This window comes from Heterodontus francisci, chromosome 5 (assembly GCF_036365525.1).
Source record: "Heterodontus francisci isolate sHetFra1 chromosome 5, sHetFra1.hap1, whole genome shotgun sequence".
NCBI classification, from domain to species: Eukaryota; Metazoa; Chordata; class Chondrichthyes; order Heterodontiformes; family Heterodontidae; genus Heterodontus; species Heterodontus francisci.
The window spans coordinates 110320138-110333704 of record NC_090375.1 but is presented as its reverse complement, the minus strand read 5'-3'; the positions used below and the strand labels follow the sequence as shown (position 1 = coordinate 110333704).

General features: G+C 46.8%; 1 protein-coding gene across 2 annotated transcripts in view; it reads right to left on the bottom strand.

The window, feature by feature from the left end:
* Window positions 1-13567, bottom strand: part of LOC137369591 (sodium/potassium-transporting ATPase subunit beta-1-interacting protein 3) — a 693785-nt gene that overhangs the window by 598093 nt on the left and 82125 nt on the right. The gene's annotated exons all lie outside the window — the stretch shown is intronic.

The window sequence follows — 13567 nt, the reverse complement described above, 5'->3', positions numbered from 1 at the left end:
CTGGATAGGATGTTTTAAGACATCAAAGGCACAATATGGGCAAGATTTTGTGCTGGAGGCGGGGATCCCAGCGCGGGCCGAAAAGGCAGGCAGAACCCCGCCTCTGCCTTTTCATGGCCCACTGCCCCACCTCCCCCACCACGCTGCACCACCGCACCACCTCCCCCCACCACCCTCAGAGTGATCCTCCAGTCTTTTTGATTCAAAGTTTTAGGAAGCGGAGTCCCCGTCCCTTTAGAGACTTTAAAGGGATGGGCATCCCACGTCCAAGAGATACCGGCCAGAGGGCCAGCAGCTCAGCAGTATCAGCAGTGCCACTGGCACAATGGCCACAACCGGTGCTGCAGAGGCCTCAGATCCAGGCCCAGTGCTGGAATCCTGGAACAGAGGTAGGTGAGGCGGGGTTGCTGGGGCCAGTCTGGAAGGCCCCCTGGTGTGAGGGATGGGGATTGGTCATTCAGTCCAATGGGAGGGGTGTCCTGGTGGCTAATGTTGTTCCCAGCGGGGGTCCTCCATGGGACCCTGCCCAAAGGGAGGACACCTCGTTTTACAAGGTGTCCTCCCCTTGCGGCAGAGCCCCACCCCCACCTCTGGTACGATCCCAGGGGCACTGGGAAGAAGCCCCTAATTGGCCATTATTAGGCCACCTAAGGGCCTCAATTGGCCTCCGGGGCGGGAAGGCCATCATCGGCCTGTAGCATCTCCGGGAATATCACTGGGCAAATGGGAGGCAATGGCCTCTCTGCCTCACCACCTCCACCGCCAACTGTCACGATACTCCTTGCCCCCCACCCCCCCCCCCCCCCCCCCAGCGCCTCTGAACCCATTGCAGGAGGTGCCCATCAAATCCCAGCCTATAAGTGCATGTTGTCATTGTTTAAAACACTGAACCCACGGAATAACTTTGGCACTAATGAATAAATTGTAATCTTATCATATAATTGCAAACAGCAAAATAAAAGAGCTTTTAATTTGAAGGATTTGTTTTTGGAAGTACAGCAATTTACACAGAATTTGCATCACAGAAACAGGCCACTCGATGCATGCTGATGTTTATGCTCCACACGAGCCTCCTCCCACTCTATCTAATAGTTCCCACCCATCAACATATCCTTCTATTCCTTTCTCCCTCATGTACTTATCTAGCTTTCTCTTTAAATGCAGCTACACTATTCACCTCAGATATTCCATGTGGTAGCAAGTTCTGCAAGTGAAGAAAAAATGATCGCTAGATCTGTGCAGTAGTATTTGTTGCTAACTGGCTATTAAAGTCAATCAAGGATTGGTGAGTGCAGAAGCCAAAAACTCCAGTCATACTTTGTTTAAACATTGTAGGTTTCCTGTGAGTTTTTGAGATGACCTTCTTCACAAGGCTGGATGCAGAATAAACTGGGTTTCAAACGACAGTGAAAGACTGTCAGCTGGAAGGAGGAGTTTCTTGTTTGACTTTATTGCATATTCTGCTGATGTTCACTGTTTCTGAGAAACACTTTTATTTGGAACAGTAGTTTAGCTCGGATTAAGTCCAAGCAAACTCTACCCAAGCAGACAGCGTTTAAATGAAGAGCTGGATCTTGGAATGAATTAATCTGTAAGTAGAGTTAGCTTTCAATTTAGATTTCATCAAAATCGATACGATTACTGCATGGATCGAAATAGAATTTTAATGCAGAGAAAAGCTGGATTAGGAGAGCTTGAGTAAAATATGAAAGTGCTCTCTCTTTCAACTCAATTTCCTTGCTTTTCTTTCATTTCTTTATTCTTTTTTCTCTCCAGTTCCATCCTTCTTTCAGCCTCTCTGCATTCCGTGAGGATCCTCTTCAGTCCCTTGGCCTGATAAATCCATCTCTGGCTACAGTGACAATAAAGTTTGGTTGCTTTCATTAGCTATACCTTCCTGACATTAGCCGAGGATATTAGATAAAACAGACCACTTTGGAAGTTTTCCAGGTGGAGAGAAATACTGTGTACAATTTAAATAGATTTATTGAATGATACAGCTAGAATGACTGTCAGAGCAGAGAGACAAGACTGTGGCCCTGTGCATTCCTCATTAAAATGGCACAAAAAATTGACTTACTGTGTCTCTGGACATAATAACTGATTCAGTGAACAAAGGCCGTCGAGTCCTTCGAGACGAGTAAAACTCCCGGGAGCGACGGCTTACCAGTCGAGTTGTACTCGGCCCTGTGGGACTGGGTCGGCCCGGACCTGCTGGAAGTATACGAGAGTATGCTCCTGGCCGGCAGCATGGCAGAATCCATGAGGAAAGGCATCATCACCCTCATTTACAAGCAGAAGGGGGAGAGGGCAGAAATCAGAAATTGGCGGCCCATCTCACTGCTTAATGTTGACTACAAGATTCTGTCCAAAGTCATAGCCAGTCGAGTCAAGTCTGCTCTGGAGTTGGTGATTCACCCCGATCAGACCTGTACTGTACCCGGCAGGAAGATCTCTGATAGTCTTGCGCTACTCAGGGATACGATCGCCTACGTACGGGACAGGAGGGTGGACACCTGCCTCATCAGCCTGGACCAGGAGAAGGCTTTTGACAGGATATCGCACACCTACATGATGGACATGCTTTCCAAAAGGGGGTTTGGGGAGGGAATCTGCAATTGGATCCAACTGCTCTACACAAACATCAGTAGCGCAGTCTCAATCAATGGGTGGGAATCGGAAAGTTTCCCGATCAAATCTGGAGTCAGACAGGGCTGTCCTCTCTCCCCGGTCTTGTTTGTTTGCTGTATTGAACCCTTTGCTGAGTCTATTAGGAAGGATGCGAGCATAGCAGGGGTGACAATCCCAGGCAGCGGAGGCACTCAGGTTAAAACCTCCCTGTACATGGATGACGTCGCCGTCTTCTGCTCGGATCCGCTGTCCATGCGCAGACTGATGAGCATCTGCGACCAGTTCGAGCTGGCCTCGGGAGCCAAAGTTAACCACGGCAAGAGCGAGACCATGTTCTTTGGGAACTGGGCTGACCGATCCTTTGTCCCCGTCACCGTCAGGTCAGATTACCTGAAGGTGCTGGGGATATGGTTCGGAAGGGCCGGGGTGTGCACCAAAACATGGGAGGAGCGAGTAGCCAAGGTACGACAAAAGTTGGGCATGTGGGGGCAGCGATCTCTCTCCATTGTGGGTAAGAACCTGGTCATCAGGTGCGAGGCACTCACATTGTTGCTCTACGTGGCGCAGGTCTGGCCCATACCCCACTCCTGCGCCGTGGCAGTCACCCGAGCCATTTTCCGCTTCATCTGGGGATCTAAAACGGACCGGGTCCGGAGGGACACAATGTTCAAATCTCTGGACAAGGGCGGGAAAAATGTACCCAACGTGGCCCTCAACCTGATGACCACCTTCGTATGCGGCTGCATCAAGCTGTGTGTAGACCTCCAGTACGCAAACTCCAAGTGTCACTACGTGCTGAGGTTCTATCTGTCCCCAGTGTTGCGAAGGATGGGCTTGGCCACATTGTTGCGGAACGCTCCATGCAGTTGGGCCGTGCCGTACCACCTATCCTTCGTGGAGCAGTTTCTGCGGGAAAACACCTTTGACCACCGGTCCATCAGGCAGTGGTCTGCACGCAATGTCCTTAAGGGCCTACGGGAAAAGGAGACGGTGGATGCTGTCAGATGGTTCCCCGAGCAGAGCGTCAAAGTCATTTGGCGGAATGCCTCATCACCAGAACTTTCAAACAAGCACCAAGACGTAGCTTGGCTGGTGGTGAGAAGGGCCCTTCCCATCAGATCCTTCATGCGCACCCGAAGTCTCGCCCCCTCCGCACAATGCCCCCGCGTCGGCTGTGGTGGGGAAGAGACGGTCGTCCACCTCCTCCTGGAATGTGTCTTTTCAAAGCAGGTGTGGAAAGAGATGCAGTGGTTTTTGTCGAGGTTCATCCCAAGCAGCTGTGTAACACAGGAGTCTGTGCTCTATGGGCTGTTCCCAGGGACGCACACCAAGACAAACATCAACTGCTGCTGGAGGACTATCAATTCGGTGAAAGACGCCCTTTGGTCTGCCCGAAACTTGCTGGTCTTCCAGCGCAAAGAGTTGTCCACCACCGAATGTTGCAGACTGGCACATTCCAAGGTCCAGGACTACGTGCTGAGGGACGCACTAAAGCTTGGGGCAGCCGCAGCAAAGGCTCAATGGGGAAAGACCACAGTGTAAGGTCCCCCCACCAAGCTGAACTGAGGGGCTGGATCCATGGGAAACCCCTCGAACTGTATCGTTGATATTTTCTTTTGCTGTAAATGTAAAACTGTAATTGGCATGACAATAGTGAAATGGAAGGGTTGTGAAGAAACTCATGATAGTATAGAAGGAAACTGATCTCCCTTGCAATGTTTGTATTTTTTTGGTGCTGTTTGAAACTGTTTGGCAATGTAATTTTTGCAGATTTTTATGAATAAAGTATATTTTGGAAATTAAAAAAAAATAACTGATTCAGTGAAACCCAAATATAGGGATGCCTAGGAAGTTTTATTGAACACAAAGTGCCACTGATTCCAGCATATTATTGTGATAGAATGGATTAGAAGTAAACTGACCACCTAATAATCAATGCTAGGGCCTTGTAAAAAGTTCTGACTTAATAAGCTTCTTTATATGATGCATTTACTCTCAGAGCTTATTTTTCAGTCCATTGCAATATATCAACAAACAGCACTTTAAAAACCAATGCAGTGCTGCCAGTCTGCCATTATTTTTTTCTCAGATATGGATAAAGGTGAATGAACAATAACTTATATTTATATAGCGTATTTAAGGTAATAAAACATCCCAAGGGGCTTCACAGGAGCATTATAAAACGAAGTTTGATACCGAGCCACATAAGGAGATATAAGGCCAGATGACCAAAAGTTTGGTCAAAAAGGTAGGTTTTAAGGAATGTCATAAGGCGGAAAGTGCAGTGGAGAGGTAGAGAAATATAGAAAGGGTATTCCAGAGCTCAGGGCCTAGGCAACTGAAGGCACGGCCACCAATGGTGGAGTGATTAAAATTGGGGCTGTATAAGAGGCCAGAATTGGGGCTGGAGGAGATTACAGAGATAAAGAGAGGCAAGGCCACGGAGGGATTTGAAAACAAGGATGAGTATTTTAAAGTCAAGATATTGCTTGACCAGGAGCCAATGTAGGTCAGCAAGCTCAGGGTTGATGTGGATGGGATTTGGTGCAAGTTAAGACACAGGCAGCAGAGTTTTGGATGACCTCAAGTTTACTGAGGGTAGAATGTGGGAGACCAGCAAGGAGTGTACTGGAATAGTAAGCCTAGAAGTAAGAAATGAATAAATTAGGGTTTCAACAGCAGAGGAGCTGAGACAGCTGACGGAAAAACATACTTGACCTTGTCCTCACCGATCTGCCTGCCACAGATGCATCTGTCCATGACAGTATTAGTAGGAGTGACCACCGCACAGTCCTTGTGGAGATAACGTCCCGTCTTCACATTGAGGATACCCTCCATCGTGCTGTGTAGCACTACCACCGTGCTAAATAGGATCGATTTTGAACAGATCTAGCAATGCAAAACTGGGCATCCATGAGGCACAGCAGCAGAATTGTACTCAACTACAATCTGTAAACTCATGGCCTGACATATACCACACTCTACCATTAGCATCAAACCGGGAGACCAACCCTGGTTCAATGAAGAGTGCAGGAGGGCATGCCAGGTGCAGCACCAGGCATACCTCAAAATGAGGTGTCAACCTGGTGAAGCTACAACCCTGGACTACTTGCATGCCAAACTGCGTAATCAGAATGCGATAGACAGAGCTAAGCAATCCCATAACCAACGGATCAGATCCAAGCTCTGCAGTCCTGCCACATCCAGCCATGGTGGTGGACAATTAAACAACTCACTGGAGGAGGTGGCTCCACAAATATCCCCATCCTCAATGATGGGGGAGCCCAGCACATCAGTGCAAAAGATAAGGCTGAAGCATTTGCAACAGCCTTCAGCCAGAAGTGTCAAGTTGATGATCCATCTCGGCCTCCTCCTGAAGTTCCCGGCATCACAGGTGCCAGACTTCAGCTAATTCAATTCACCCCGTGTGATATCAAAAAACGACTGAAGACACTGGATACTGCAAAGGGTATGAGCCCTGACAATATTCCGGCAATAGTACTGAAGACCTGTGCTCCAGAACTTGCTGCGCTCCTAGCCAAGCTGTTCCAGTACAGCTACAACCTGGCATCTACCCAGCAATGTGGAAAATTGCCCAGGTATATCCTGTACACAAAAAGCAGGACAAGCCCAACCCGGCCAATTACTGCCCCATCAGTCTACTCTCAATCATCACTAAAGTGATGGAAGGTGTTATCGACAGTGCTATCAAATGGCACTTGCTTAGCAATAACCTGCTCAGTTTGAGTTCTGCCAGGGCCACTCAATTCCTGACCTCATTACAGCCTTGGTTCAAACATGGACAAAAGAGCTGAACTCAACAGGTGAGGTGAGAGTGACTGCCCTTGAGATCAAGGCAGCATTTGACCGAGTATGGCATCAAGGAGCTCGAGCAAAACTGAATCAATGGGAATCAGGGGGAAAACTCTCCACTGGTTGGAATCATACCTAGCACAAATGAAGATGGTTGTGGTTGTTGGAGGTTAATCATCTGAGCTCCAGGACATCACTGCAGGAGTTCCTCAGGGTAGTGTCCTAGGCCCAACCATCTTCAGCTCTTTCATCAATAACCTTCCTTCAAACATAAGGTCAGAAGTGGAGATGTTCACTGATGATTGCACAATGTTCAGCACCATTTGCGACTCCTTAGATACTGAAGCAGTCTGTATAGAAATGCAGCAAGACCTGGACAATATCCAGGCTTGGGCTGATAAGTGGCAAGTAACATTCGTGCCACACAAATGCCAGGCAATGACTATCTCCAACAAGAGCGAATCTAACCATCTCCCCTTCAATGGCATTACAATCGTTGAATCCCCCACTGTCAGCATCCTGGGGGTTAACATTGACCAGAAACTGAACTGGAGTAGCCATATAAATACTCTGGCTACAAGCAGGTCAGAGGCTAGGAATCCTGCAGTGATTAAATCACCTCCTGACTCCCCAAAGCCTGTCTACCATCTCCAAGGCACAACTCAGGAGTGTGATGGAATACTCTCCACTTGCCTGGATGGGTGCAGTTCCAACAACACTCAAGAAGCTCAACACTATCTCAGGACAAAGCAACCCGCTTGATTGGCACCCCATCCACAAATATTCACTTCCTCCACCACTGGCACACAGCGGCAGCAGTGTGTACCATCTACATGATGCACTGCAGCAACGCACCCTGGCTCCTTAGACAGAACCTTCCAAACCCACGACCTCTACCACCTAAGACAAGGGCAGCAAATGCATGGGAACACCACCACCTGCAAGTTCCCGTCCAAGCCACACTCTGTCCTGACTTGGAACTATAATCGCTGTTCCTTCACTGTCGCTGGGTCAAAATCCTGGAACTCCCTTCCTAACAGTACTGTGGGTGTATCTACCCCAACATGGACTGCAGCAGATCAAGAAGGCAGCTCACCACCACCTTCTCAAAGGCAATTAGTAATAGGCAATAAATGCTGGCCTGGCCAGCGACGCCCACATCCCATGAATGAATTTTTAAAAATTTAAAAACGGGGGCAAAGTCAAGTGATGTTATGGAGGTGGAAATCGGCAGTCTTAGTGATAGCCCGAATATGTGGTCAGAAGCGTTACTCAGGTTCAAATATAACAAGAAGGTTGCGAACAGATTAGTTTAGTCTCAGACGGTTGCCAAGGAGTGGGCTGGAGTCTGTAGCTAGGGATCGGAGTTTGGAGCAAGGACCAAAAACAATGGCTTTGGTCTTCCCAATATTTAATTGGAGGAAATTTCTGCTCATTCAGTATTGGATGTTGGACAAGCAGTCTGAAAATTTAACAACAGTGGAGGAGTCAAGAGTGGTGGTGAGGCAAAGCTGAGTGTCATCAGCATACCTGTGAAAACTAACACTGTGCTTTCGGATGATGTCATTGAGAGGCAGCATGTCGATGAGAAATAGGAGGAGGCCAAGGCTAGATCCTTGGGGGACACCATAAGTAATTGTGTGGGAGCAGGAAGAGAAGCCATTGCAAGTGATAATGGCAATGATTAGATGTATAACAATGGAACCAGGTGAGAGCAATCTTACCCAGCTGGATGACAGTGGAAAGACACTGGAGGAGGATGGTGCGGTCAACTGTGTCAAAGGCTGCAGACAGCTCAAGAAGGATGAGGAGGGAGCTGCCAATGTGTGGGGGGCGGGGGAAGGCGTGGTAGGGGGTGGGGGGAGAATGTGAGGACATCTCAAGATAAAATTTACAAAAACAAAGAGGCCATGGCTGCCAGGCCGTCATTATGGAGCGGGAACTCTTGCAGCTTGTGGCTGCTGCTGTGGCCCATATGGCAATTGCAGCTGTGGGGGCTGGGGATTAAATTGCATAATGGAGCACTGGCCCCACCAGTCTGTCGCCGGGAGGCTTTCTCCATCCATCAGGTGGGTTTCACTCAGCAGAGGGCCTGCATGCTGACTGGAAAAATTCCAGTTGGTGTCAGGAGAGTGGCCTTAATGGATCCTTTAAGTGATCTAATTGGCAACCCGCCATATGTGGGCAGATACCTGTACCCCACCGAACCAGCCTCTTCCAAAATGGCCCGGAGGTGGGAACGTGCCAGTAAACTGCATTCACGCCTCCTCAGCCCAATAAAAATCAAAATCCAAGCCACTGCAGAACATATTTCAACTAGATCTAAGTCACATCAGTATGTGATCAAACTGATCACAACCTGATCATATATATGCAGTTTGAGTTGTCATCCAACCAGTTTTAATTAAGCTACAAATGCATTTCTACGATACAAACAGTATCCAAAAGTCTACCTTTTAAAACAGATGCCTATCTGATGTTTCTCTGTCAATTTTCTCCCCTTTACCCTTGATGACATTGAGTTTTTGCTGGAATATAATTCTGGTTCACCACTTTAAACTAAGATCAGGTACAGTCCCTCGCTCCTTTAAAACTGCGGTTATCACCCCTCCCTCAAAAAAAACCTTGACCCCACTGTCCTTTCAAACTACCACCCCATTTTCAACCTCCCCTTCCTCTCAAAAGTCCTTGAACGTGTTTTTGCCTCCCAAATCCGTGCCCATCTTTCCCTGAAAAGCGGCATGCCAGTTTACTGGCATGTTCCCACCTCTGGACCAATTTGGAAGAGGCTGGTTCGGTGAGGTGACAGGTATCTGCCCACATGTGACGGGTTGCCAATTAGACCACTTAAAGGATCCATTAAGGCCACTCACCTGACTGGAATTTTTCCAGTCAGCATGCGGGCCCTCTGCTGAAGCTGAAACCCACCTGATGGATGGAGAAGGCCTCCCAGCGACAGACTGGTGGGGCCAGTGCTCCATTATGCAATTTAATCCCCAGCCCCCACAGCTGCAATTGCCATATGGGCCACAGCAGCAGCCACAAGCTGCAAGAGTTCCCGCTCCACAATGACGGCCTGGCCGCCATGGCCTCTTTGTTTTTGTAAGGTTTATCTTGAGATGCCCTCTCATTCACCCCCCACCTCCTACAGTGCCTCCCCCCACCCCGACCCCCACGCATTGGCAGGCCCCTCATCTGATGGTGGGGCTGCTGATCTCTCAGTGTTGGAAGGCCTCCTATTGCCTTAATTAGATGGCAAACATGCCATCTGGCCACTCATTTGCCATCTTCTTGAAAATTGTGTCAGGCACCGATGTGGTGTGGGGTCAGAACCCAGAAATGCTCCTGATGTCAGGGCCCCAACCCAAAAATGAAAATTCAGCCCAGCATCTCTGACACAGTAAGCCCCGAGTCAAAAGTGGCAACAAAACTGCTCAGATCTATTTGCATTTCTACTTCTGCACATACAAACTAAAAAATAGCTGCCAACAAACTGAGTAACTCAGATGGTCATTCAAAGTCACCAAAGAAGCTGGTTACCTCAAATCTTCAAAAATATAGAATTTAAATATATTAGCAATTTGCTTTTCTTTACCCACACAGTATTAGTATAAAACTCACTCTTTTGAACAAAATGGGCAAGATTCTCCCCCAGCAGTGGTGTTCAAGAGGCAAGTCATCCACCTGCCCTTCTGACGCTACCAGACCCAGTTGCTTGGATCAGGGGTCATTTGGTATAGGAGGCAGCCTGTCAGTGGAATTGCAGTCACCGAAAGGGAGCCTGCACTGCAAAACAGGGAAATTCTGCTGCTGCAGCATGACCACCACTACAGCACCAGAAGAATCAGGAGAGGCTCTAAAGAACAGAAATGTTCGAAAATCGGAATCCATGTCCCACTTAAGGTTGTGCTGGAATAGGCAGGTAAGGTCTGGGGGGCAGAATAAAGGGTGAGGAGGCATTTACAAGGCTCTATCTCTCCATGGGAGCACCTTAGGACTGTTACTGCTGCTTCCCAGAGCCCACTGTCATCTTCTTAATGGCAGCTAGGGGAAGCATTGGTATTACGGTTTCACAAGAGGGAATCTGCTGGGGACCCAGGCCCCATCCACTGTCAGAAAAGGAGTGGCCAGCAGCAGGGATCCTGATGGGATGAGAAGAGGCAATTGCAGGTCTAAGAATAAGGTGACAGTAGGCCTCACCATCCAAATTTTCCCTTATTTTCCACACTGTCCTACCCAATTTTGGATTCCAGAGGAAAATCTAGCCCAATATCTCACAATTTTTTTAAAGTGAGGTTTACTCAATTTTTCTCCCCATTTCCTAGTATCCCTGAACCTTAAGATCAACCAGATGATGTACTCCTAGACCTCCACATGTACTGCACTGCAATGATGAGTGGGCTAAAGGTGGTTATGATGAAAAGATCCTTCTTAATTTGGCGTTATTCTGTTCCAGTGTTGATGCAAAGGCCTCGCTGGCTAGCCAGAATGGACCTGCTAAAATGGTGTGTGGTGCAATGCAGCAAGGATCAGGTGAGTAGGTCACTGTGAGCATTTTAGCGGGCACAGTGGGAAAATTATAATCAGGGCTCTAATAATCATAGAAATTTGCTTGTATAATGACATGGATGAGTAAAATGCCTCAGTGCTCGTTATGCTAATTTTCTGTTTTATATTACATTTTACTTCAGCGACATTTGCACATACATTAAAACACAAAAAGATCAGATCACAAAATTCTTTGACTATAAATAACTGTAATCCTGTGACACATGGATTTGTTTTTCAGGGATTTAAATGCAACTTGCAGTTGTTAAATAAGATTAACATTCAAAATGGTTGCCAAGTGTTTTGCGCTTTTTGTTTCCATTTTCTATTGTTTGGCTGAAATGTACCGACCTCAATTTCTATTCAGCCACAAAATTGAAAAGGATTGATGATAGATTAACAACTTGAATAACTGGAACTATGAATACCCAAATTTGCATTGATTAAGTGAGAAAGGACAATTACGATATTCAATAAATCAAAACAGTACTTTATGTTAAAAGACTCCATGAACAATGGTAAATCTGAAGGCTATGTCTGCCTTAGACAGATACCATGGTACAAAATCCCATCTGTTTTCACAATATTTTATTTTTTATGACAGTTTAAACAATCTTTCAGTTTACTCACATGAATGAGATGCACTGTGATTTTCATGATCAAATTCTGTCACAAAGCCATAACTACGCAGGAGTATTCCTGACTTCGTTTTTGATGCAAGTAGAAAAAAAGGAAAAGTGTTTTGAATCCTATAACTATTACATTTTAAAATGCTAAAATGATCACCTACGTCTAAATGAAGCACAACTATTCACAAAGATACTGGATTTTGCTTCTATCTTTAGTAACATCATTTTTAAAATGGGATTGCATTTTGGAGATGTGTATCTGAGTAAAAGAGGTCCCTTTGCAAAGAGTTCAGTAAAATAAAGGCTACAGCAAAGTTTTTTTTATTGTTGATCTGTGGCAGAATTTGGCAAATTGCTTTGGCAAGGTTTATCTTTATAGTTAATTAGTCTAACTAACAAATAGTGGAAAGATTCCCAAGCAGGTTTTATATCAATTTTAGCCCTTTTTAAAATATATTTGTTCCTCTGTTTTAGGTGTCCTGTTACCATGCATTATCCTCTATCCAAAGGGAAGGCCACTAATCTGATCTGCTCCCAAGCCCTTGCTAATGTCACTCTTCATCTAACTGATATAAAGGACAGAATTTAACCATTAGCAGCAAGGTCATGGAGGCAGAAGTGGAAGAAGGCCCTGCTGCTCCGACCTCCATTCCTGTTGTGATCGCGTGCCAGCCGGCCAAGTAGCAGCTGGCAGGCGGGGTCACCAACAAATCCACAATTGGGGCGGCAGCTGCATCATTCCATGAGCCAGAAGGAGGTGCCGATGACATGTTTAAAGGGCCGCCAGCCTCCGATGCCTATATGCAGATCCCCATGCCACCTGGGTAATGCCACTTTAAGGAGGGGGGGGTAACCCTTCCCGTTGTCGCAGCCCGGTCCTTCACCCCTATTAGGCTCCAATGATGCCCCTGCCAGGAGAACTAACTGCTCCAGGAAACCTCAAGCCAACACAAAAGTTTGCCCTTCTCCTTCTGTGGTAATAAATCAAAAGGCATAAATGAAAATCTGCAGAGTGCAGCGGGCCCCACAGCTGCCATCCATTTGCTGCCCTTCAAATGCTGCAAAGGCTCTGAGCCCCCTATGTGGAACACGCACGGCTCGTAATATTCTGAGAGGAACGTAAAGTTAGTGTCAATGGCATCCTCAACTTTCTTAATTGGCCTTTAATTGCTCATTTGCAAATGGTCCCCACTTGGCACGCCTTCCACGTATTCTGGCATCATGACATCTGGGGCCCCACCCAATGTCATCTCACATTATTTAACATTTTTCCCACCCCACTCCGCCTCCAGCACTTTCCGTTTTGAATGGGTAAAATTCTGGCCAAAGTGTACAACTGATACTTCTGATTCTTCACTCCTTCTTTTCCCATGAAGAAGCACATAGTTTTCAATAGCAAAGCAAGATCAGATACTTCTGACAGGAATGGAGGTGGGATTAGATTTTAGGTGAAATTTTCAGTTGATACTCAATGACTGGCTCATTGGGTCCCATCTGTCTGATTTAATAAGCAGGGTTTTGTGATCAGAGACTTGACTCTATTTCTTAAAACTCCACAACATGCGGAGTAACCCAGAATTCCCCTGCTCCCAACACTTCCACAAGTAAAACTCACCCCACTGCACCCCGCACCCCTCCCCGCCATGTCATCATGATATAACAAATGTATAGTTGGAAACAAAACAGAAATTAAAATACAGAGGCCAAAATCCATAAAAAGACGCATAGCCTCTTTCACAGATAAAAGGACCAAAGCCAAAGCAGAATACAGCACACTTTTGCATCTTAAACTCTATCTACTATAGTTTTTCCCATTCACTGGGTGGAATTTTATGGACTTAATCCCTGCTGGAATGGCGGGACTATTTTTGGGTCGGGAACCCAATTTCCTATTGCGCGGGCTTTGTTGACGCTCTTTCCCAAAGTTACAACATTAGCGCCTGGAG